We start from the raw sequence: 25,681 nt of genomic DNA, 5'->3' as shown, positions 1-25,681 counted from the left end.
AGGAATTATGGCCTCCTGTTTAAAGGCTGCTAAACAGGAGCCAATAGGGGCCTTACAAACTTAATCCTTCATTCTAGGGCTATGGATTTCATTGTTTTCACTACTTTAAAAAAATTTTTTAATTTTGAAATAATTTTTAAATTTACAGATAAGTTGTTAGACTAGTACAAAGAATTCCCATATATCTATCACCCCAATTCACCAGTTTTTAACATTTTGCCATACTTGCTTTATATACACATTATTTTTTCTGAACTGTTTGAGAGTAGGTTGCATACATCATTTCCCTTTGCCCCTTTACTTTTCTAAATTATAAAAATAGGCCAGCCCCGTGGCTTAGCGGTTGGGTGCGCTCGCTCCACTACTGGCCGCCCAGGTTCGGATCCCGGGTGCGCACCGACGCACTGCTTCTCCAGCCATGCTGAGGCTGCGTCCCACATACAGCAACTAGAAGGATGTGCAACTATGACATACAACTATCTACTGGGGCTTTGGGGGAAAAAAGGAGGAGGATTGGCAATAGATGTTAGCTCAGAGCCGGTCTTCCTCAGCAAAAAGAGGAGGATTAGCATGGATGTTAGCTCAGGGCGGATCTTCCTCACAAAAAATAATAATAACAATAATAATAATATAACCAAATCAAGATAAAAACCCTTAAAAGATCACCCCAAATCCTACCTCCCTGATACTAATATGCTCAATTAAAAATTACTTTATTCTCGAGGCTGGCCCGGTGGTGTAGTGGTTAAGTTTGTGTGCTCTGCTTCAGCAGCCCATGGTTGGCAGGTTCGAATCCTGGGTGTGGACCTACTCACCGCTCATCAAGCCATATGTGGTGGCGTCCCATATACAAAATGGAGGAAGATAGGTACAGATGTTAGCTCAGGGGTACTCTTCCTCAGCAAAAAGAGGAGGATTGGCAACAGATGTTAGCTCAGAGCCAATTGTCCTCACACACAAAATTACTTTATTCTCTTTGTCAGGTTGCATATATGACTTTGTACAGCTTACATCTCTTGAAATATATTCACTGAGTGATTCATCCATTCATCCAGACATCCATCCACCCACCCATCCATCTATCCATCCAAGAAATATTTAACCAAGTACCCACCTCCTATGGTCCAGGCCCTACAAAACAGATCAAACCATCACATAATTTCATGGTTACAAAATGTGATAACTGCCATTGAGGGCAATTCTTGCCCCCTCTTCACTGTTCCTCCCCTAAAAAGAAGTCTGTTGTCCTAAGCCAGGGATGCTGATATGGTTGGGGTTTTTGTGTATTTATTAATAATTTCCCACCAACTTCCAAAAAAGTATTTTAGTTAGTTATAGTAAAAACATACATACAATCCTACGGTTAATGAAAAAGTCAAAACAGAAATCAGAAACTCCTTCCAACAGTTTCTTAGTCCATTTTTTTCAAGTCTAGGTAGTGATCCTGGTGTCATCTGCGGTGTATTATCACCAAGCAAGAATATTTTATTGAGCTTTATTATTATTATTTTTTTCTCTTTTTCTCCCCAAAGCCCCAGTAGGTAGTTGTATGTTGTAGTTGCACATCCTGCTAGTTGCTGTATGTGGGATGCCACCTCAGCATGGCCTGACATGCGGTGCACTGGTGCCCGCATGGGATTCGAACCCGGGCTGCCAGTAGCAGAGCGCGCCCACCCAACCGCTAAGCCACGGGGCCGGCCCTATTGAGCTTTATTTTAAATAATTTGTATTATCAGAACAATTGGTATTTTGTTTTCCAAATATAAAATTATATGAAAATATTTAATATGCCTTTCAAACAGCACAAACCACTCTTCTCCCATAGCAAGTTCACAATCACTTTTCACAGAGGAAGGACGATGTTGCTTCCTGGAACATGACAACAGGCTGGTTGGCATTCTTGAGCATTACATTTGACTTTGAGCTTCCTATGAGCCAAGGCAACAAGGACTCATGATGGTTTACACTGCTTAAGTATCTGTTGAAAGCAAACCACTAGTTCTTCAAGAGAGATGCTCATTCTTTTCTTTTGAAGGAGTGCAGAACAGAGATGACAGAAACTCCCAAGGGTTGAGGGAGAATCTGGACCAGATCTTGCTGCCTGTCCCCTCCCTGTGTTTGTGTGTGTGTGTGTGTGTGTGTGTGTGTGTGTGTGTGTGTTGGGGGCGGGGGGAGGGTGAGGGGGGAAGTGATTGGACTGATGGCCTGTGGTAGGAGTGCTCCCCCAACATTGTGGCCAGGATGGAACCCACAGCTTCTTGGGGGACATAGAAAGCACCTGGAAGTTAAGAGATACTGTGCATTCATGGGGGAAGTGGCCCTGTGGGAGGGGCTCAAGAGGGTGCTGTGGAGGACAAGGCAGCATTTCAGAGGGTCAGCTGTGCCAGGCCTGGTCAGCAGGGGAATGGCTGGGCCCCCAGGAAAAATGCCCCTGCCCTGTCTGTGCTGAGAGTTACACCTGCCCCCACACCACAGTACTGGGGGCTCCCCTGGGCCTGACCCCTCAACTGAAGAGCTAGGATCCCTCCCCTAGAGCCTTGGGGCTGGAAAACACCTCCCATCTGAATCCCAATTTTGAGTACCCAGAAAGGAGGAGGGAGATCCTTGAACAAGGGGAGAAATCACTTTATTAAGGAGTTTGAACTTTATGTGCCAAAAGAGGCCAGTTAACCCAGAAGAAACAGAATCGAACTGGAAGACACAGTTACCTTTCATTGGTAACATCAAGCAAGACCAGAGGATACTTGGCAAATGAAGTGAGTTCCACGAAAAGCCTCTTCTGCACATCCAAGCACAATGTGTACATTTCAAACTCCCCCCGCTTAAGAAGCTTGATTAACGAGATTATCTGAAAAAAACTGTAGTATTCCAGGTGATTGGATTTTTCTATTTAAATCAGACAATCAGGAAAAAGTAATTATGGATCTTTTCCAAGAAAAAAAGTTAGATGCTACCTTTTTGAACTCTTTATAGTATTTCTTCTTCCTCAATATGAAAGTAATACGTGGGACCCTTATTCTCAGTCACCAAAAGTTTATTTTCTACTTTCTCATTATCACAGTTTTTTGTTGTTGTTGTTCTGAAATCGATCCTGAGGAGCCTTAAAATCCACCAGGCCATATCCATCTTCGTCTTTTTATTTTTAACCAGTGTCTGACAATTCATTTAATTCTTGGGCTTTCTTTTTTTTTTTGTTTCCTTTAAAGATTAGATCACAGGCTTATTATTAAACAAAGACAAAAACTTTCAAACACGAAGATGCTAAAAATGCTTCAAAAGTAACTAACTTTGCCTTTTCTGAATCCATACTAATAATGAAGATATATAGATATAAAGAGAAGCCCTTCTTGAATGGGGGGTGTCAGAATCAGGCAGACAGGGGTCCAACCCCAGCTCTTCAACCCCAATGTGACCTTGAGGAAGTCACGTTAAGTCTTGGAACTTCAGTTTCCTGAATCTGTAAAATGGGCATAATAGTGGTATTTCTCCTAAGGAGCTGCTATGAGGATTAAAGACGCACATCAAGGGCTTAGCCCAGCGAGACACTCTAGTGAGTCATGGACAAACGTTTGTTGCTGTTATTGTTGTTTTTATGACTTTTTTTTCCGTGTCTGTCAAAATCCATGTTGTGACACCAGAAGTCGAACCTGACCAACTAAATAGAATTAGATGGGAAGAGATCAGGGAGAGTACTGAAAAATTCGCATTTCAGTACTACATTCTATAAAGGTAACACAGAGATAAAAATTAGTAAAAGGCATTTATTCTGAAAATTAACTGAAACGTATTTTAAAACAAAATATTTTCTCTTTATCTTAATGTTTTTTTCTCATTGAAAGATACCTTCAGTTATAGTAATAAATATAAACTCAGGTTTGTAAGACAAAAGCTACTTTGTAACTTTTGTTATCTGGTAAAATATACATAACATAAAATTTACCATTTTATCCATTTTCAAGTGTACAGTTCTGTGGCATTAAGCACATTTGCAATGTTGTGCGACCCATCACCATCATCCATTTCCAGAACTTTTTCATCACCCCAAATGGAAACTCTGTGTGGACTAAACAATAATTGCCCCCCACCCCACCCACCCCAGCCCTTGGTACTCTCCATTCTACTTTCTGTCTCTATGAATTTGCCCATTCTAGATACCTCAAAAAAGTGGGATCATACGATATTTGTCCTTTTGTGCCTAGTTTATTTCACTTTGCATAACGTCCTGAGGGTTCATCCACATTGTAGCATGTATCAGAATTTCCTTTCTTTTTAAGACTGAATAATATTCCATTGTATATATATACTACCATTTGTTTATCCATTCATCCTTTGATGGACATTTGGGTTGTTTCCACCTTTCGGCTATTGTGAATAATGCTATAAACATGGGTGTACAAATATTTATTGGAGATGCTGCTTTCCATTCTTTTGTGCACTGTACAGACCTAGAATTGGAATTGCTGGATCATATAGTAATTCTATGTTAAAACTATTTTCTACAGTGGCTGCACCATTTGACATTCCCACCAGCAATGCACAAGTTTTCTGATTTCTCCACATCCTTACCCACACTTGTTATTTTCTGTGTTTTTGATAACAGCTGGCCCAACGGATGTGAAGTGGTATCTTACTGTGATTTTGATGCGTATTTCTCTAATAATTAGTGACACTGAGCATCTTTTCATGTGCTTAGTGGTCATCTGTATATCTTCCTTTGAGAAATGTCTTTTCAAATCTTTGCCCATTTTTGAATTGGAGGAGGGTTTTTGTTGTTGTTTGGAACATCTTTTTTTAAAAAAACAATGGGAGTTTGAAATAATTCACATGTTGGGGGCAAATGGGCTTAATATTGTAAAATGCAGGGTGTCAAGTTGAAGGGAGAGATAACTTTTTGGTTCTGAGGACGCCTTCTTTTTAACCCTCTCAAAACAAAGAACATAGTATTTTCTAAGTTAGGTTGAATTCATAGTAGACATGAAAATTGAACAAGTGATATGAAAAACCAGCTGACTTTTTGTGGTTTCTGGGTGAGAAAAGAGGGCTACTCGGAACCAAAGATCGCTTGTGAAATAAGGAAGCAGAAAATCTTTATTTATGGTTGTTATAGTTTATACCTAAGAAAAAAAGAAAAGCACACACTAGTCGTCCAGCAGCCTGGGGGGTGGCAGGGTCAGTTTATAACCAAGAACTATGACCTTGAGGCAAAACTGCTGGGAAGAGGAGAGCCCTGAAGATGTTTTGTGAGGATACAAGGTCTCAAGGAGATGGAGACAACTGGAGTGCGCGTCCGCGAGTTTTCAGCATAATCGAAGGCTCAAGAGCCACATAGGTGACCCGGCCGGGGTCTATTAGGGCCACGTAGAAAACACGCTTCGGACAGGTTAGTAACTGAATTTGGTGAGCTAGTGGGTGTGAAATGGTCCCTCGCTGCCATCACGTCTACCAGGTCTGCAATAGTTTTAAAACCTTATTGTTGGATGATAAAACACTCATCAGGAGCCACGGCCCCCACACTGCCACTCTCTCATGCCACATCTGGGCGCACTTCAGCAAACAAGCCGTGAGCACCACTCCCTGCTGCGGGCTGGAGCAGGAGTTGTTAAAATGTTAATAGACTGAGAGGCCTAGAGCAGCGCTCTTTGGGATGCAGAAAAGGGTTTAGCGGCTCCGTGGCCCTTCCTCTGGCCCCCTGGCCCTAGCTTACGTTTCCTCCGCTCCGTAGGGTGTGGTGCACTCCGGCTACGCAGGAGGTCCAACCGTGCGGCTCGGCTCCCAGAATGGCCGTCCCTGCGGCCTGCAAAGGCCGGACCTCCCAGCCCTCCCCAAGCCTTCCCTGTTCAACGTCTCAATCCAGTTCGTAACATCTCAATATGGTTTTTAAACAGATCGAGACTAAGGGCTCAGTTCAGCCCACACAGGGACTCTTGGAGGACGCGCGGCCGATCTCCGGAAAGTGAGATGAGTTTGGGGGGCTCTGGCGCGCAGGGAGACGAGCCCTCCTACCCCGCAGCCGCTGACTCCCTTCTGCAAACCGGGCTCCAACCCCGCGGGTCACCGGCATGTAATTTAGTCCAGGTGCGGCCGGCGCTCGGCCTGGCGCCCCAGGTTTGGTGTCCAGACTCTAACCTTGGCGCGTCGGGGCGGCGCGGGCTCCAGGCCGCGGAGGAGCGCCGCGCAAGACCAGGACCCGGCTTTCAGGCCCCCCAGGCCGCAGCGCTTCCGTCCCGCGAGGCCCGGAGCTCCCACTCAAGGCAAGGCTTTAAAAATAGCCCCGGCGAGATCCAGGCAACAGGAAGGAACATTTTTTTTTTTTAACGTGTAAAAAATGTTTTGGTTTTTGTAGGGAACACAACCGCTGCAAGTTCCAGCACATAGGGCCCCCCTCCCCGCGCACTCACAGCCATCGCCGCCTCGCGGGCAAGGCGCGGGCACCGTCTCCGGGATCCGAATTTGGGGAGCGCAAGTGCCCCCTGTGGCCGGCCCGCGCCTGACCTCGCGGGCCTGAAAAGGCAGAAGCGGCCGGCGCGGGGGCCCAGGAGGAAGTTGGAGCCACGGGGCCGTGAAGGGGGCATGTCCGCGCCGCGGGCCTGGCGGGGGCTCGATGGGGCTACGGCCACCCCAGGACGCCGCGCCCAGGCCCGCCCGGGCTCGCGTACCCCCACGTGGCTGGCCGCCCGGGGCCCCACGTGGAAGGGGCGGAGGAGGAAGGAGGGCCGGACTCCCGGCCGCTGCGGCGGGACCTGCGCCCCTGCTGCCCGGGCCCCCGCCCTTCGCGAGGGCCTCCCAGGCGGGGCCGGGCCGGGGAGTGCCCGCCGTGCCCGGCCCCCTCGCCCGCCCGCCGCGCCTGTGTGCACTTTCGCGGAGCCACTAATCCCCCGAGAGAGCCGATTTGTAGTGAGGAGTATCTGTAGGGGGCGAGGCCGGCCCATGTGGGGTTGTGTCATTGGTTTGCAAAGAGAGACCCCGCCTTTGCCCAAAAAAAAAAAAGAGAGAGGAGTGAGCGAGCGGCGACCCTCACCTCGCCTCCCGCCTCGCTCCTGCGCAGCCGGCGGGCACCGGGAGACGCGGCCGGCGCCGCTTCTTTCCCTTTCCTCTCCGTTCTCCTCCTCCTTCCCCGGAGGAGAAAACAAATAAAGAAGAGCAAATAGCCGGGAGGCGCTCGGCATCCAGGACGCTCCCTCCCGCGATCCAAGTTGGAATTAGCATCCTCTTAGGGGTGAGCGCGGCGCGGGGCGTGCGCGGGCCGGGGACCCCCAGCGCAGCCCCCTCCCAGCGGGCGGGCGGGCGCGGGGCCGGGACTGGGGTGGGGAGGATTGGGAGCCGGGTGGGCGGAGGAAGGGGGTGGGGTGGGTGGGGAAGTAGGAAGAGGCTTGGCGGCGAGGGGAGGAGGAGGAAGGGAAGGGGAGGGGTAGGGTGGAGAGGGAGAGGAGAGGAGGGGAGGAGAGNGAAAGGCGGGAGGGGGAGGGGCGGGGAGCTGGAGAGATTAAGTTTTTGTGTGTGTGTCCCTGTGTGCGTGTGTCATTTTAAGGTGGCCCGGGAGCGGCCCAGAGGAGCCGGCGGCGGCCCGAGGAGCGAGGGAACGAGCCGGGAGCCATGCCGCGCTGAGGGGGGGCCGCACAGCCGCCGCCACCGCCACCGCCGCCGGGTGGGGTGGGAGGGGCGGGAGCCGCCGCCGCCGCCGCCTCCCGGGTGGGCGCCCTTCGCCGTGGACACCGGCGGCCCGGGACGAGGTAAGGGGGGCCCCGGGGGAGGGCTGGGGCCGCCGCCGCCCCCGCCTCACCTGAGGCCGCGGGCTGGGGGCGCCGCGCCCGCGCCTCACTGCGCCACTCGGGGAGGATGAGGAGGGCGAAGGACACGGAGCTGGCATCCGAGGACATCTTTGGTCTGCGCCCCCGGCCCCGTGTCCCCCCTCGGCGCCCGGGGGTGGGCGCCGGCCTGGGGGTCCCTGCCTGCTGCCCCCCGCCGCCGATTGCTCCCGCTGGCCGCCGTTTGCGCCAGGATTTTTGTTGTTGTGATGAGAGTTGATGAATGCGAAGTAGGCGGTCACCTTCCTTCCCATCAGGATTGGCAAAAAAAAAAGAAAGAAAAAAAGAAACCCCGAGTGCGGCGGCGTCCAGAGGGCAGCGGCGGCGGCGGCGTCTCGGCGATGGTTTCCTAGGCGCCCCCGGCTCCTGCTCCCCGAGGCCGGTGGGTGCGCGCGCGCGGGGGACCGCCCGCGACCCAGGCCGAGCGCGCGGCGCGCCGCGGGGACAATACGACCGGATCCCCCGGGACCGGGAGTCCGAGCGCGCGGGGCCTTACGTTTGCGGGGCGGGGGCGAGGGGAGAGCGGGGGTCCGCGGGGAAACCGGGGCGCGCGCGGCTCGGGGTCCCCAGGGGAGCGGCCCCTGCTGGCAGGGGATCCCGTGCGGCGCCCCGGGAGCGCAAGTGAAAGACGGGAAAGGAGGCGAAGTGGATCCCTTTTGTTTTGCCGGCCCCGCATTGTTGGCTCCTCCGGGCAGCCGTGCCACATCTGCCGCCGCCGCCACTACTACCGCGCCCGGCTCGGCCCGCCAAAGTCGCAGCGGGGCGGGGGCCCGGGGTGGGCCGGGCGGCGGGCGCGGGCGGGGACCGGGCGGGCCGGGCATTTCCTCTGCCCGGCCGCGCTCCCGCGGGCACCACTTCCTCCTCGCCCGCCGCCGCCGCCGCGAACCCGGCCCGCCCGCCTCCCCCGCCCGGGCCGCACTTTTCGGGTGGGGCGAACCAAAAAGAAAAAGTTTCGCAGGAGGGGCTGGCGAGGGCGCGCCCGGGGCGGCGGGGACCTGGCGGGGCTCAGCGAGAGCCTGGCCGCCGCGGTCGCCGCTTCCTCCTCGTTTTCCGCGTCGCTAGAGAGACCCGCGCGGCCGAGGGGAAGCGCCTTTCTTTCTCTCTCTCGCGCTCTTCCCAGCGCCCCAGGGCAAGTTGGGCAGAGGCGCGCGGGAGCCGGGGCGCGCCCGGGCCTTTCTCCAGCGGGAGGCCCCGCGGCGTGGCCGGTCGCCCGTAGCCCACGCAGCGCCCTGGTGCTCGGAGGCCGCGGGCCGGGGAGCTCGGCGCGGTCACCGCCGGCCGCGGCGAGACAGGCGCACACACTCCCTCCGGTGGCTCGCTTTCCGCCGTCGCCGATGGTCACGGACACAGAGTGTGCGTGTGCGCGCGCGTGTGTGTGTGGTGCTCCCCCTCCCCGCCCACGAGTACTTTTTCCGGAGGCAGCCCAAGCAGCAGTTGGCTCCAGGGGGTCCCCATGTTTAGTATTTTACAAGCGAAAGGAGGAATTTTTCGTAGAAATCCCCGCTTGCTTTGCGTCCTTGTGGTGGAGGCTGCTCGCAGTGGCCTACGTCGTCATGCCGGGCTCACTTGCCCGATCCGGGGTAAACAGATCTTTCTGGATTTCCCCCCCTTTTTTCTTTAAAGATTGGAGATCGCGTTAAGTTCTTAGAGAGTCAGATATGAGTGGCTTGAAGGATAGACATGAGAGTTCTATTCTATAAATATGCATTGGGAATTTAAAATGCTAAGTGCCTTATTTGCAATTCTGTTGGATATTCTAGAGGCTGGTATATTTTTATCTGACATGGTAATTTGGAGGGGACGTATATTTTGGTTAGTTTACAAAGTGATTGTACCTCCCGACTTGGGCGAAATATATCAAATTCTCGTACTACTCTTTCAAAGAAGATACTCTTCTTGCTAGGTGCTTGGGTTCAGAGACAGTTTAACAATTACCTCGTGTTCAGTACCTAAGACTGCTGTTCAGCCTCTAGGGTTCTCAAAGTAGAGCTAGTTAGTTTTCATGTACTTCAGAGAATTCCACTGTTTTGAATTTTTTTTAAATAAATCTTTTACATTTTAAAGTAATGGGACCTTGAAGGATCTTGTTTTTATAATCATTTGATTTCAAAGAGTACTTCTTATGGCAATTATAAAGTGATATTCATAATGCTAATTAAACACTTCAGTCAGAGCAGCTTTAATATTGAAACAGGATTTCTTTTCTTTTTGTAAGTAACAGGGACTGTATCCTAGAGTTGGAACACTAAATATCCTTTTGTCTGGCATCAGATCTCTGAACTGCTCTGACACTCTCCTGTAAAAACCCCGGGTGCCCTTTTTATTGCCCCCAAAAGAAAAGTTAATGAGATGGTAGGTTTCAAGCAAAAAAGCAGGCCCTCCTTCTTGCAAAATATGCTTACAGTTGCCGTTGAAGTTGGATGTTAGCGGTGAATGCACTTGCCTTTAATGAAACCAGTTTAATCGTTCACACTTGATCAAGTATAACAGGACCAAACAAAGGAAATAAGCAGGCATATTTCTGTAGAGCATTGAGGGCTTTAATGTAAGTGTTATGTCGGGTCACCCCCTCCCCCGACTCTGCCCCCAGTACAAGGGAGTAGGGTTGAAGGCAAAGGGAATTTATGGCACTGATTGGTTTTCTGTGCCCCAGGCGTAGGGGACCCCAGTTTGTCCCTGTAGAAAGGTTATTAGGGGGAATTTAAAAATCTCGGGTTTGGAGCTTGTTTTGAACCTGACAAGGTGCTTTTTGGTTGAAGTCTTTTCCTTGTTTGAGAAGATAAGGCTAAGGGGTATGTTGCCTCCCTCCTTTCTAATCGTACCTTAATAAGGCTGAGTGGAGGGTGGTGTGGCTCTGCAGATGGAATTCAGAGCCCTGTGTTATTTACGACTTCACTTGGGATCTTTGAAACCGGCCCTTGAATGGGTGTTCTCCTGGGGGGAGGGGCAGGGTGAATGACTTTTTCTTAACAGATTTTTTAAAAAACCTTTTTGTCCCTAGAATGTATTTCTTTGCTAGGCACCAGTTGCAACTTCTGTCTGGGCCTTAGTCATCAACTCAGTGAAGAAATATTTGCAAAGTGTGTCTCTTTCAAGTTAAAGGAAAAAAGTTTGGCTACTTAAAAACAAACACTACTAGCATTGTAAAAATACACCAGTGACATACTTTGTGAGATATTTTGGCCTTTTAAGAGCAGGGCACACCTGTTCCTGTCCCTGCTGAGTCGTTTGCTTTCCCTGGCATTGTTAATCTGGCTGGGTACACAAGATGAAACAGGAAGACTTGGTATCTGTATAATTATTAACCAGCCCATCAGTTACCCTTTCAGGGAATAATCAATAACTTTATTCTTGACTTTTAAAATTCCAAACAGAAATCCTATTCATAAGTCTGAAAGGTGTTTTAAAGAGATGAAATGAAACAAACAGCCACAATAACAACAACAACAACAAACAAAACTACAAAATCAGCCTGCAACTTTTTCAGTGTTCTGAGTAGCTAGCTATAAGGTGAATGTAGGATGCGTATATTCAGTAGGTACTGAACAAGCAATGCACCGGATTTGAAAAGGATAGTTAACTGTTAAAAGACTGAAGCAGAGGGAGCTCGGGATGGCTCACACCATTTGAAATCCTTGAGATTCGCCGATTAAAAACAAAAAGGGATTAAAAACAAAAAGGGCCGACATCTCTCCCCAGCAGCCTCACTGAGATCTAGCACCAGAATGCCATTTGCCAACAGTTCTCTCCCATCATGAATCATTTTTGAAGGCAAAGTTATACCCTTTGCACTTAACGCTTTCCCTAAATGGAAAAAATTCAGAGAGTTTACAGCAACGGTAGAATGGCCGCCCCCGTTGTCATTTTTTACCACTGTCATTTCAATATAGAAGGGCTGTCATCATAACGTATGTGAGTGCAGCCTGGGTCCCTCTGTTAATAATCTTTCTATCAGTGAAAAGCAGCAGCCCAAATGTCCCATGTCCCTGATTCAGACCACAAATATATATTCATACAGGATATGATTGGGAAAGGAAATTTATCTGTTGGGCAGGGCACACAACTCAGGTAATATTTCCATCGCCTGGCTGATAGTTCCATTCCAGAGGGTGGAACACATTTTTGTAGTAATTTAAAAATGGGAGTGCAGTTGAAAAGATGTACTTGCGCTTAACAGAAGGGACACCATATAGTGAAGTACTGGGGTGCCTTATTCCCCAAGAATCTTCTGTGAATCGCTAGCCAAGGAATGCTTGTGTGGACTCCCCAACTGAGAACTTTGAGTAGGCACATGAAAATACTGGAATGGATATGCTCTCCGCTGCTGGACTGCCTGGGCAGATATCAGCTTTCTGCCTTACAGCTGGTAAGCATGTCCTAATTTACATTGCTACAGTTAAACTTACAGCACCCTGGGAAAGAAGGAAAAATGCACAGCTTTTCCCCCTCACTCAATCTTTTGAAGTTAATTTTTATTCATGTCTGTGTTTGATGGAATATGTATCAAAGACTTATGAAAGGGTTTTTTTTTAAACCTTATCTCCAGGTTTGGAAAATTATATTTAATAATTGCTAAAAACTTCAGAACCATTTTTAAGGTGTTCAGTGTTTCTTTTGATCATGATTTAATGGATAGTATCCAAAAGCCATCAATGTGGCTGTAATGATATTCACAAATGAATGTTTGGGCATAATCGTAGTTTGCTTTTAGCTATTATTATTAATGTTTAAAGTCTAAATTATGGCTGCACTTGGGCATTCAGGACTTGGCCACTGAAAGGAAAGGCTTTGCACATTGTGCAAAAAAGGGGGGATTCACAAATGAATACAGAATGTATAATAGGGACAGAGCCAGGCCATTGTTTGTGTGGAATGTTGACAATGGGAGCCAAGGGGCAGTTTCGGCTTCATTCTAGTAACTGCTTGAGAACACAGAAACTTCAGGAGCTACAGACGGGATGGGAACCAGTGGCACATTCATCTGTCTTTGCCGGGCATGGAAGTTTGGGCACCAGCCTGCTCCCTTTCCAGAGTTTTTCTTAGAAGGTGGTCTTTTCTGGACCGATAGAGAACTTTGTGCACTTTTTCTTCTCAGTAATCTGCTTTTCTGAGGCAAGATTCTAAAAGCAGAGAGTAGGGTTCTTCAAAGAAAATGTAAAAAGGCAAACTTTTTTCCCTTTGAGATGCAATTTTAAGAAATCATATTCAACACGTACCAGAAATTGAGGCATCTCAAGTCACAGGAATCAGTCGTGTTTGTTTTTATTACTCTCCTCACATTGAAGTAGATTTTAATCTGTAGTATTAGGGAAAGTGCCCCTAAAGTGAGTATTTGTTGGATTTCCGTTGTGCTGCACAGCCGCTGCCATTTCTGAAGCATCTCCTCTCTATTGCCTCTTCGTCCTCCATTGACAAAGCCCTCCTGCTTCCACGTGGGAGCTGAGGTTCCAAAGTGGAGCTAACTCCATAGCTAAGGTGGCACGCACTCCCGTGACCTTTCTTTTTAATCCCTTACCTAAGTGGAATCAGTGTAGACATTGGCTACTGTTGGGGGCTGATGCCTGTTCTGATGTTTGCCAGGTCCCTTGGTTAGAACTTTGGGGGCCAGTTGATGTTTCCATCTGCATCTAGCCTAGTCCAGCCCTGAGCAAATGTTTTGGAAATGATCTGCTTTAACTCTTTCTGTAACTAAATTTAACAGGTGGCTGCCTAGAGTTGGCTTAATATTCACAAAAATTGTGATACAACCTTTGGGTTCTTATTCATGGGGCAAGTGATGCTTTTGGTTTTATGGAGAATTGTGACTCCTGTCCTGGGTAATAATAGAGCCTTCATTTCTCCCCAAGGTTGGATGGTGTTTAGAAGACGTTAATCCAAGTAGCTGTTGTTGCCTGAACCGGTGGACAGCCTCCCCTTTGGTGGTAGTTTTCTGCGAGTCCAAAAAAGCGCAGGGCTGAGGTAGGAGGGCAGTGCTTTTCATCCACTGTGGTTCTAAAAATCCTTCCCTCTTGTAAAATGCAAAAAAATAACACCTCCTTCACGTTGCTTTTACTCCCTTCAAAAGTGTTCTTGTGATCAGCAGAAATGTGCTTCTTGCATTAAAATAAATCTTTTATTATGACTTGAAAGAAACTTAACTGGCTGGAAGATTGATTGGAAATAGTAGCAATATTTCTGTGTCTTGTCGCAGCCTGGGTTGTGCAGAAACTCGGAAGGGCCTTTTTAAAGGACCTGTAACTTAGATGTGGGTCTTTCTGCAGCGTCGTAAACCCCATGCTGCGCTCCAGCCAGGTCTGAAATCTGGCCTCCAGCAAGCTGCCCAAGCCCGGGACAAACAAAAACTTCATTCTGGAGTCACGGACTCCCAGGAAGTTTCTTTGGAAGGAACCGTAGACCAAGGTCATAGAGAGCATCTTTTTTTTTTCCAGTATGGCAATTGAAAAAGCCCACTTAATGTTGAGGCTAGCAAAGATTCATTTGATGGGTGTAAGTGACCCAAATCACACCTGGAAGTGGTAGTATTGTACCTGCCCCAGGTGTGTTGGCGACGAGGAGGGAGGGCAGGAGGGGGGGAGGAACAGCAGGTGAAGTTCCTCGGCAGTGGGGGTGAGAGGCCAGGAAAGGGCTTACGCACCTTCCCTGTGGAGTGAACTGACCCTGGGACTTCATTCTTTTGCTGATGGATGTCTTTCGTGTGGTTGGTCTACCCCAGCGAACAAAGTCACGGTTTATCCTCTGCTTGTTCAGGCCCATGTGGGCCAAAGGAAGGGGTGGGGGTGGTGCTCGCATGCCCATTTGGGTGGTGGAGAGCCCGGAGGATGTTGCAGCTCTGGGCCCTGGCCACCTGGAGTGCAGCCAGAGCCAGCAGCGAGCTGGGAGGGCCCTCCAGAGCTCTTAAAACCCTGTCCCAGGAATGGTTGAGGGGACTGACAATGTGTTCAGTCTGGAGCAGCAGCCTCGCCTCGTCACATGGTCTTGCTTTGCTGGGAGGGATGGAGTGCTGGTGACACCAGAGAGGCCTTGCTGTTGGAGCTGCCCAGCCAGATGGGCTGCGTGCGCTCCTAGCACTAGCCGAGCTTGGCTGACCACTGGGCCGGGTGTGGGGCAAAGCTTTCCAAACACTGGAGACCCAGAGGGCGGCCCACATTCTGGGGCACCTGCCTAATGAACTGGGGGAGGGTAGAATGCTGCCTTTTCTTCCCAGTGGGGGTGACAAAATTGTAAAGTTTTTTCCATCCCTTCTCCAGACGTTAAACTGTGGTCTGCACTGCTGGCCGATGGCTCCAGCTGCCCCTCAGGGACTGGATGGAGCAGGATGCCAGGCGGGAATGACATTTTCTACCCATATTCCTTGGTATCCCAGGAGCACACAGAGATGTACCTGATTCCTTTTTCTCAGCGCTTTCTAGTTATGGGCTAAAAGTCACTCCAGGAGGGCAATGAATAAAGAGTATTTTGCTGTACAGATATCATATGCACATAGAAGTGCCCACAAGTAAAATCTCAGAATGTTTTTGATCTTAAAAACATTTCACAGTCATTAATCTTCACGACACTCCTGCGGGCTAGGTAAAGAGAGCAATTCCTATTTTATGCGAGGAAGAAATATTAAATTGCCCCCCCATCCCCAAGTCGCAAAGAGGCTCTTCTCGCCTCCTGTTTCTCGTGTCTCCGGAGCGCTGGGTGCGCGGCCCCAGGCGCCGGGAACCCCTATGCTCGGTCCAGTTTGGACCTAGCACGACTTCCGGTCTCCTGCACGACCTTCGGAAGCCGCAGGGCGAGGTTGGGCCTGGGCGAAGGCCAGCCCGCCGCACCTGGCGCGCTCTGGCTGGAGGGGGCGGGGTCTGGCTGCGTTTCCCCGACTGCGCCCCGACAGCCGGGGTCCTCGGCCTCCCGGCGTCTGGGGCCCCGGGGTTCTAGCACCCCAGACCCGCAGGTGAGGTCCCCTGACCCCTGGGGCTCGCGGACCTGGCGGCCCCGCCCCTCCCTCTCCCGCCTGTTGAACCTGGAGGCCCCCCCCCCCGCAGGCCCGCGGACCTGGCGGCTAGGAGCCCCCAACCCCCGGCCCGCCGGCCTGCCTGGCGGCCCTGCCTGTCCCCCGCCCCTCCCCCCTGCAGGCTGGCGCACCTGTCCCCCTCGCCGTACCTGGCACCGCCGGAAGCGCCCCTCCCCGCGCGCTTCGCCTTTTCACTTGTAAATAGGGAGCTTCTTCCCGCCGCGGGGAAGTCGTCGAGAGGTGATAGAAATGGCCCCTCCCCCCGGCGCCTCCTCCCGCAGGCCTTTGTGCGGGGTCCGACTCCGGGCGGCGGGGTCCGGCCCGACGCCGCCCACACCCGCAGTGTCGCCCGCGCCCCTTTCCGTCTCTGGACGGGGAAGGCGCCGAGAGACGACGCGGGCCCCCGAGGTGGGCCCCAACCTGCGGCCGAAGCTCCGAGCAGAACCAGGTACCTGGCTGGGCCGCGCCTGAGCGGCCCTCAGTGATCGCGGGCTCCGGGGGTCGTCGTCCCGTCCCCACAGTGGACGGCGATGTTCGTGGATTGCGCGATGGCGGCCGAGATGCAGACGGTAGAGGGCCGCGTCACTGCCGCCGCGCCGCCTTGGGATCCCGTCCCTGGGGCGGTGTTTGAGGCGCTGTTCTCCCGCGACTTTCGAATCTGAGTGTTTTATTTGTGCTACAAATAGCGCGGTAGTAGTTGCTGCGGGAACGGCCAGGGCTGCGCAGGCCGTCCTCAGAATCTCCATGCAGGGCGAGGGACCTGCTGCTGTCTCTGCTCTTCCCACGGCGGCGCTTCCCCGACGCGCGGAGCCTGAGGAGCCGGGTGACTAGAGGGTGCCCGGGCAGTAAGGGTAGAGCCGGCATGATCGGGGGCCTTTCCCTTGGCACGCCTCTTTTTGGCGGAGGAATACGTGTGTTTGGCTCTTTCTATCCTTGCAGACTTAATTTGATGCTCAAGAAGTGCATGCAGGCCGTTTAAGTAGTTCGTTTAGTTTTGTTAAGGTAACAATATAACTACCGTTTATTGAGCATTTACTTAGTATCCTTGCCACCCCCTCACTAGACACTGGTGTATGTTGCGTTTGATCGTCACAGCAAGGTGGGATGATGTCAGGTACAGGAGGCAGCCGGGTGACTTGCCCGTGACCTACGCCGCCCCTCCAGGGGCCAGCGCTGGGATTTGAACCAGGCTGTAGGCCGTGAGGCCAGCAGGATTCCCTGGTGGAGGAGGAACCCCTGCCTGGGGAGCCTCTCTTCGTGCCTCCTTGAGAGCAGAGGTCAGCGTTGCAGGCTTGCCCCAAATCTGGCATGTTCTCCCCAGGATTCAAATGGGCGTCTCAGAAACAATGATCTTTCTCAGGCGCGGAGTTGCTTTCCAGATCTCGTGGGCTATGAGAAGTCTGGCTTGTTTTAATTTCCTTCTTTACTTAGTGATCTTTTGTTGGGATCTCACAATCTGATGCCAAGGAGGGACTTCTAGATGGTTTCCTGGACCAGGCCTGGTTTAAATTCACTCCACTTTTTGTGTTAATAACAGCGTGGCTGCTGATCAGAATCCTGAGGCGGGCTCGGTAGACAGGGGCCCAGGTTGGATGCAGAAGGAGAATTCTGCCCCTGCATCACAGACTCATGGGCCGGGCAAAGACCAGGGACCTGGAGGGACTTTGAGGGCCAGGCACAGTGCTGTTGCTCTAGGCACATCTCTCATTTATCCTCACGTCTTCTCCGAGGTAGAAGTGAGTCTCTGTTTTATTGATAAAGAAACTGAGAGTCAGGGAGGTGGAGTTAAGTAGGGGAGCCAGTTGTTTAGCTAGTTCCAACTCCACCTGGCTCTGGTTTCTCTGTAATTGATTGAGGCTGCTTTTGACTGGGACTTGGGTACATTTGGTGGTGACTTTGCCATGCTAGCTCAAGTTAGACCCTTCTGTCCTCCGGATCCCATTTTCTCCCTTGCCTCCATCTGGGTGTCTCTGATGCCCCCCTCACCACAAGAACACACGTGTGTACGCGCGCGCACACACACACACACACACCCCCAGTGGGATTATGTGTGTAGCTTTCACAGTGTTTAGGATTTTTTTGTCATAAAATTGGATTTAGTGGCCAGGTATCATTTTATCAGTAGGTAAGACTCGGATTTCCAAGTCTGTGGTCTGTGTTAGTGATTTCGGTCAGTCTTCTCAAAGCGAGCCCCCTCCTTCCCAGTGCGTGCCCCTCACTTGGAAGAGGGACTGGAGGTGGAGGGGATGCTCACCTTGCTTTGGCTGCTTCTCACTTTCTAACTTGATTCATCATGCACATCTTGCGATAGGAGTTGGTTCCTGTGTTCCAGGGGAATTTAGGGAAAGAGACGGGGAATGGGGTGAGCATTTCACCCAATTGGAAGAGTGTCTTTGCACCACTCCTGTAAAAACCAGTGAGAAGCTTGATTCTGCCGGGTAATCCTCCTTTGGGTTGCTGTCCCGTGTCTGTGTTGGCCTTAGAAAGGAATTTGAATTAATACTCCTGAACAAAAGGAACAGACTGTTTTTCAAAGAGACTATCCGAGAATTGAAAGGGAATGGCACAAAGTAGGGTGTGTCCTGAAATCTGGAGACAGGCCCTGCTGGGGTGATTAACTCACCTGAAAGGCACCCAGAGCAGGTGATGCGGGAGCTCTCCGGCAGACCTTGGCTTCCTTGAAGGTAAAGTCCCCACAAGGTGGAGATTTTCCTGAAAAACAGGCTTTCCTTTAATTGCAAGATTACCTTCCTGCCCTATAATGCTTCTCTTCCTTTCATGAACACGTGTGTGCTTGCAAACACGTGTGCTTGGGAAATCTCTGGAGTCTTTGCCAGTGCTCCAAGGCCCCGGTGGGTCTGGGGGTGGTGGGGACACAGCGGACTCCCTGTCTCGGGCTTTGGGCTCTGCCTTGTCTCTTGGAGGGACTGAGGGAAACACTTGGGGGTGGGGGGGAGTGTCTCTTGACCAATTAGTCACATTAGCCCCGGCGTGCTGGCTCAGCTCCAGCTTAGGTAATGATTATATTCTATTTTAAGTCCCCCCTGCAGTTTTCAAACAGATGTCCCTTCTGCTTCACTCCACACGGAAAAGGGTGCTGCATGGGTGGGCTGCGGTGGGGCCAGGATGGGCCCTGGGCCAGCTCCCACCTCACGGGCCTCTCAGGTCACAGTTGTGCCTCTGCAGGACCTGAGAAGGGAGAAGGTGCTCCCTCGGGGCCGTTCTGTCTGGAAAGTGGGTGCGGCTGGGTCTTAAGGCATCTCAGCAAGGAATGTTCTCAAGTCCCATGTAGTTTTGTCAGTCTTTGCTGATGGGCTACAGCATGCAGGTTCTTGATGGAGAGTCATTTCCTGAGAGCCAGGATTTGTGGGTGGCCTCAGAACCCATCTTTGGGTCCGTGGAACAGGAGGTATGTATCCCCTGTTCCGGGTTTCAGGGATCCCTGGTTCTGCAGACAAGCCCCTGAGCTTAGCATCTGAGTCGCTCCAGCAGGACACAATGGCAATCTGATAGCTGTCCCATGTGCCCACACTAGTGCCATGGGGGGCGGGGGGGATGCCAGGTTTCCGGACACCATGTTTTTCTCAGCCTTGACCTTTGTACAGAGTTCTGTTTATTCTTCCTGCTCCTCCAAGATGCTGTTACTTTTCACTCAGGGCTGAGGATTTTTTTTTCACACACAAACATCCTTTCTTATTTCTCAACTAAGCCTGGGATTAAGAATGTGGCTTCCACCGACAAAAGCCAGGAGATTTCAGAATTAAAGTTGGAATTCTATCTGTAATGATGTCTTCCTGAGTATTTAAGGAGGACTTTGAATGACGGGTAATTTTTTCCTCCCTGAACTGGCCAGATGTGCTCCAAGTAGTGGGCAAACGAAGCAGCTCAAAGTGATTTGAATTTTCTTTGCGGTAATTGGGAGCTTGCCTTATTTGAGTCTCTTGTGTTCCAGGGGCGTGAAGGAGCGGGGTTGGGACGCAACAGTCGTTTGCATTGTGCCGTTACTGTGCGTCTCAGACGGGCCTGGGAGCTGAGAAGCCCCTCTGAGCTCAGCAAAACCACTTGAAACACACGTTGCAAGTATAACCCTGGTTCTTTAAAATGTTCATCTGCAGGGGAGATTAAAAAGGTTTTTTCCTTAATTCCTTTCATCTTCTAGAGCAGCAGTAGGCATGCTGGGGAGTTGGAGGGAAAGTAACTGGCGGGAGTCGGGTCAGGGTTCTTTGTGTTAGTGGGGAAGAGGGCTGGTCAGTGCAGCGACCACTTTTTGGCTGTGCCTGTAGCTGGGAGTTTTACAACCTGGTGATGACTTGGCCCAGCAGGCTCTAGGCTCAGATCCAAAAGCTTGCTCTGGGCCACCCCGGCTGCCCACTCTGGAGTACTGGGCTGACCTCAGTGTTAGCTGTGCTCACTTCGATGGTGAGGGAGCGGTCCCAATGAAAGGTGGTGAATGTCTGCCTTCCCAGGGCTGAGGCTGGGCCCGAGGAGACACGGCCCTGCCCTCAAAGAGCTTACTACAGGCCACAAGATAGATACATACGTCCGCAGCAGCTGGGGAAGTGGCATCCAGTGGGATAGACTGTTCTAGAAAGTATGGCAAAGGAGAGATGGAAAGAGATGCTTGACCGCATTTGGGATTTACTGAGCCCTTGCAAAGGGCTTCCTTTTCTGATTCTAAAATGAGGGTAAGAATGGGGTGTGCTGTAAGGATTCAGCGAGGTAATATTTGTAAAGTGCTTAGAACAGGCCTGACACATCATAACTGTCGGTTAAATTTTTGAAAATACAAATAAATAAATCGGCCACTCTCGCCCTGAGGTGCGTGTGCCCAGTGGAGCAGGTTTCCCTGTGCATTCCGCACACTGCCTGGGCAGAGATCAGAGGATCCTGATACAGGCAGTGGAAGGAGGGGTTCCCCTCGGTGTCGGAGGACGTTGGAGAAGGCTCCCTGGGCCTTGATTGCTCTGGTTGTGCAGGGTAAGAGATGGGGCTTGCTAGGGGAACAGACCCACAATGGAGGGGAGGTTTTCTCCTTTGCACATATAAAGGATGGATGAGTTTTATGGAGCCGGGTGAAGTGCCAGGTGAAGGGGGTGAATAGTGAGAAGAGTTTGGGATGGGAGATCCGAATCCTGGTGCTATTAAAAAGTGCCCGGAGCATGCAGTGCCTGGGGCAGGGAGGGGCGGTGGCTGGGCTGGTTAGGGAGCAGCCCATCTTCTCGATGATTCCTGGGGCTGAAGTGATGAACTGAAAACTGATCGGGAGGTTGTTTTTACACTGTGGAATGTTACTCTGTATTAGGTCACTCCGAGAAATGCCCAGTAAAATATTTACTTTCTATTTAAGACTTACTTTCCCTGCCCAGAGAAGGAAGAAAAAGTGAGGGCTTGGGTGCTGCCTGCCTTGCCTGAGGATGGCCAGCGTGGGGCCTGCTCCAGCTGCCCTGGACAGGCGGGGCCTGCCAGGGAGGGCCCTGCCAGGGAGGGCGGTCCGGTTTTAATCCACCACCACTGAGGGACGGCTCAGCATGCTCTTGACAGAGTAGAGAAAGCACCGTGAAGGTGGGCGTGACTGGCCGTGTTCCTAGGGGCATTTGTTTGGGAAAGGCACCGGATCTGCCCCTTTCACAGCACGCATGTGTCTGCATGTACTCCCCTCCCCTCTCCCGGTCCCGAGCTCGCAGTAGATAGTCAGTACCTCGAGTGCTGTGGGCAGCGCTCTTGAAACCCAATGGCTTCTTGGGTTTGTCTTCCTGGCAGGTGGTGGGCACTTGGTCAGTAGCAGCTTTGGTGACTGAGTTGGCCCAGGTCCAGCTGGGTGACCCATTTGCTATGAGTGTTTGTGTGTGTTCCTGACCCCAGCCCTGGAAATAGGGTGGTACTTAATCGTTTCCTCCCAGGGCCTTCATTCATTCATTCACTCACAGGGACTGACCGGGTGCCCACCAGGGCCAGGCACGGTGTGGGTGTGGGTGTGGGTGTGGAGTCTCTCGGGCAGTGTTACTGCTCCACGCTTCGTCTTGGGCTCCAGGTTCCAGTAGTAGGGTCCTGTGAGTGTGAAGTGGCAAGGTGGGGGCGGGGAGACGTGTTTGGGAAGATAATCCTTCCGGGGTCTGTGGAAGAGACCATTTGTCGCCTTCAGGACGGGCTGGTCATTTCACGGACCAGCAGTTTCTTTGGGCTCAATTCATACCATTAAAAAATCTCACTTGGAAAGTGAGATGATCCTTGAAAATGCCCTTGGGAGGCAGCTGGTAGTGGAATGCAAGGGGGTCCAGGGGTCAGAAAGTCATATTTCCACATTTGCAAATCCTAGGGAGTGTGCACAGTAAATAAGATGCTGGTGCATGTGGGAAGTGCTCAAATGTTAGCTGTTTGTTACTATTGTTATTAGTGGTGGTGGTGGTAAGAGTAGTAGGAATGATGGCAATACCAGTAGTTACCGTGGTATTAATGTAATTGAGGTGAAGTTCCCTTCCTGCCTCTGTCTTCTTCAAGCTCTGCATGGTGGGTTTCCCTACATCCTCTAGAACATAAGTTGGAATTAGAATCTTCCCAGAAACATGGAGAAGTCCTTTGTGCCCTGTTGTATCAGGAAGGAGCAGGTAGGTGCTGGCACCCCTCAGCCCACCACCCACCCCAGACCCTGTCCTGTCCTGTGAGTCGGACAGTGCGTTTAGTGCGTTTAGTGGTAAGAAACTGGCTGTGGGCTTGGTGGTTTTCACATGAGTGACTCACTCAGTCTCCAGGGAGGGCCTGGTGCCCAGGTGGTTCGAGAGGGTGGCCTCTGGAGCAAGGGGATCCCCAGGGCACCCCTGGCCAGGATTCAGTCTCCTGGGGCTCCACCCAACATCCCGTTGGAGAAGCTACAGGTGGGGCCAGAACATCTGTATTTTTCGCAAATTCCCGGGGGGTGGTTCTTAATGCAGCCAGCCCAGAACCTGCCAACAGTGTGCAGGCTGTCTTTCTTTAAAAACAAACCACTCCCCCAACACACACCCACACGCCTGAGTCTAGTCATTGAACATTTGGTACAACAAATGATTGAAAGATTTTATATAACTCAAATACTCCCCCCCAAGTCTGAATGAACAGATTTGAAAGTGGAAATACAGATTTCTATCTGACCCAGTCTCATTATTTGGTTTGAGGCATTCTCCACCCCCCGAACAGCACCAGGCATTCCTGGGGACACGGGGGAAATTTCTTGCGTGCCGGTTAGAATTGGAGCTGGTTCCACAATCAGATGTACTTGACATTAACTTTCTCTCTTGACGTCAGCAGTGTTCATTGAGGGGAGGCTGGGCTGAGTGTCACAGCATACTGGCAGGGAGAGAAATTGTTTTTATAAGTTATATTTTAGTAAAATATGGGCCCACTCAGTGGAGCGCACTTTGAAAATCTATGTGCACAAGTCAGAGATGGGTGCAGTGGAGCTGATGATTTTCATGTTGGCCCTCGTGAGCAAGAACGTGGAGATGAGCACAAGATACAGCCACCTCATGATGCAGGTGAATGAAATCAGCCTCCAGGAGCCCACCTGTGCCTGTAGCATCGTGATGCCAAACGCAGATTTGGGGACGACACCTTTTGTTTTAGAAGTGAAGGTAAACACATTTTGCAGCAAATCCTCTTTATCTTGATCGGTGAATTTATTAATTAGTAGGCTTCATTGAGGCTGATGGCTTTTGTTTCCATATGGATGACAGCTTATCTTTATTGTGTTTGTAGAAACGCGTTGTGATACACGTGCTTATTTTGTTTTTAGTTAACAACCCTGGTATGAGACAGTGTGGCCGTGTGGTCACTTCTCACTTGAGAAACTGCCAGACCTCACAAGCCGCGTGGACGGGCTCACGGTTAACACATGATGGAGCAGGGTCTGAGCTGGTTCTTCTCCACCAATACCAAGCTGTCTGAAGAATGGCTGTGTATTCAGACAACTCAATTCTAGGGATGAGGGTGTGTACAAATTTGAAGGTGGGGATGGGGGCAGGGAAGTCCATCCAGTTTAAGAGTCTGGAGCCTTTGGCAGGAGTTCCCTGTGCTAGTTGAAGGGTGAACTTGAAAGGTCATGCACAGTGTCCTCAGACGAGGGATGATTTAAGGGGCCTCCATCTGCCCCTTGATTCGAGATTGGTAACTGAAGTCTTGGGCAGAAAGGATTTGCCCTTTCTGGTTTGGATAACTGCTTTCTGGGGGAAGTTTGGGGTACACTTTGCCTTGCACACGGAGCCACGTACTGGGAGAGAAATTGCGGCCTTTACATTAGCCATTACCTGGTGAAGTGGCCCAGGGCTAGGTGTTCAGGGCCCCAAGTTGAGAGCCTCCAACTGTGCTCGAATCAAGAAGTGGAATCCTTTGGGGTCCTAGTAGTTTCTTTGGGGGCTGCTTGTGAACTTGGGTTAGTGAAGAAATGACTTTATGATTTACACGGTTTATGAAGACTAGCATACCTATTTTCATATAGACACCTTAATAGAGATTAAATACAAAATAAAGCAGAATGCATGAACGAAGACATTCCCATAAGCAATATTGTAGTGTTAGCAGTGTAATTATGTTTTGTACACTTCCCAATTAAGCAGTTATGCATTACTAGAAAAACCACCATTAAGAGATTTAGGAAAGCTTTATAATTTAGTAGATCAAATAAAAATAGATGTATATTTTATGCATAGGGTTTAAAAATGTTACATTATATGATAACTCAGTTTGAGTTGATTTGTGGAAATTTATGCAGTGACATTGAGATGAATTTGCTTCTTCTGAAAATTGCCTGTTGAACAACAATCTGCTTCTTCAGCAAGTAGAGCTCCTACTGTGTGCTAGATGTCAGGGCTCCAAGCAAGACCAAGGAGGGTTTACCCTGAAGTTCAGCAAATGAACAGTGAATGTGCCAGAGCTGGGAGGGGTCGGGTGCTTCCCCAGTGCGTGGTGGAGGGTGGGTTGTTCCCAGGCTGAGGGATCAGGGAGGGTGACCTGCTGGAGGAAGTGAAAGACGCTCGTGGTGCTCTCCTGTGCCTGAAGAAGTGCTGTGTAGCACTGAAGAACATCACTTCCAGATATGTGTTTCCCGTCTCAGCACCCGCACCCCTGGGTGACCAGCTGAAGGCCTTGGAACGTGACCCCACCTCCTTATGCCTCTGCGTCCTCACACTGGGGTGGTGGGCAGTGTTTGTATCCACTTCCGAGTATCTGTGAGGGTTACATGAGTCAATGCAGACAAACCCTTGACATGTATCTTGAGTAAGTTTTCGGATATGGGCGTTATTATTATCTCGTTGCTGGGGTAAAGGGAATGAGGTATGGGGCATTGGGAGGGGCGGGATTTGGAGAGGCAAAGAGAGGGCCAGAGGGTCACGGGACTGGGGGGGGCCCTGAGTTCAGGTTTACCTCCAGCAGACATGGCATTTTAGAGTGATGGCCATGATGCTGGGAGACTGATCCGGCCGTGGACGCAGTGGGTAGGCGACATGAGGGTGGAGGGGCTGTCAGACGAGTGTTTGGGACTCAGACTGACAGGTCCAGGTGCCCGACTGGGTGTGGGCTGGAGAGGGAGACGGCGGGGGTCTGCTCAAGTACTTGGGGGTACATAGGTGAGTCAGTCATCGTTTCAACCCAGCTCATCTTGCACTGAAGCCTGCATCTCTGTCTCACTGTGGAGCTCCTGGGTGTGATCCCGCTGTGTCCCTCCCCAGAGAAGCCCAGGTGCCGAGGTAGGGCCCAAGGCTCTCTTGTCAGTCTACCCTCTGCCCCCACATAGGTCATCTGCAGGGGCCTGGGGTGGTGGCAGTCCTCTCTAACAGAAGGGACCAGCAGGGGAAATTCAGGGTCTTGTCCTGGCTCTGCCCTTAGCTTGCCACGTGACCCTGGGTGA

The 25,681-nt window shown here is 51.0% G+C and overlaps 1 protein-coding gene across 8 annotated transcripts in view; it reads left to right on the top strand.

Moving 5' to 3' along the window:
- Window positions 1-7,045: 7,045 nt before the first annotated feature.
- Window positions 7,046-25,681, top strand: part of CTBP2 (C-terminal binding protein 2) — a 164,047-nt gene continuing 145,411 nt past the window's right edge. For 2 of the 8 annotated variants that reach the window (XM_004438882.3, XM_087432827.1), the window contains exon 1: window positions 7,046-7,216. The gene's annotated coding sequence lies outside the window, so the exon portion shown is untranslated. Of the gene's footprint in view, window positions 7,217-7,643; window positions 7,731-16,142; window positions 16,250-25,681 lie in introns of those variants that run through there. The other 6 variants (XM_087432821.1, XM_087432826.1, XM_087432828.1 and 3 more) reach the window with 5 other exon arrangements.

The sequence above is a fragment of the Ceratotherium simum genome, chromosome 6 (assembly GCF_057802395.1).
Source record: "Ceratotherium simum simum isolate JZ-2026a chromosome 6, ASM5780239v1, whole genome shotgun sequence".
Classification (NCBI taxonomy): domain Eukaryota; kingdom Metazoa; phylum Chordata; class Mammalia; order Perissodactyla; family Rhinocerotidae; genus Ceratotherium; species Ceratotherium simum.
The sequence above is the reverse complement of the archived record's forward strand: the minus strand, read 5'-3'. Positions and strand labels throughout refer to the sequence as shown.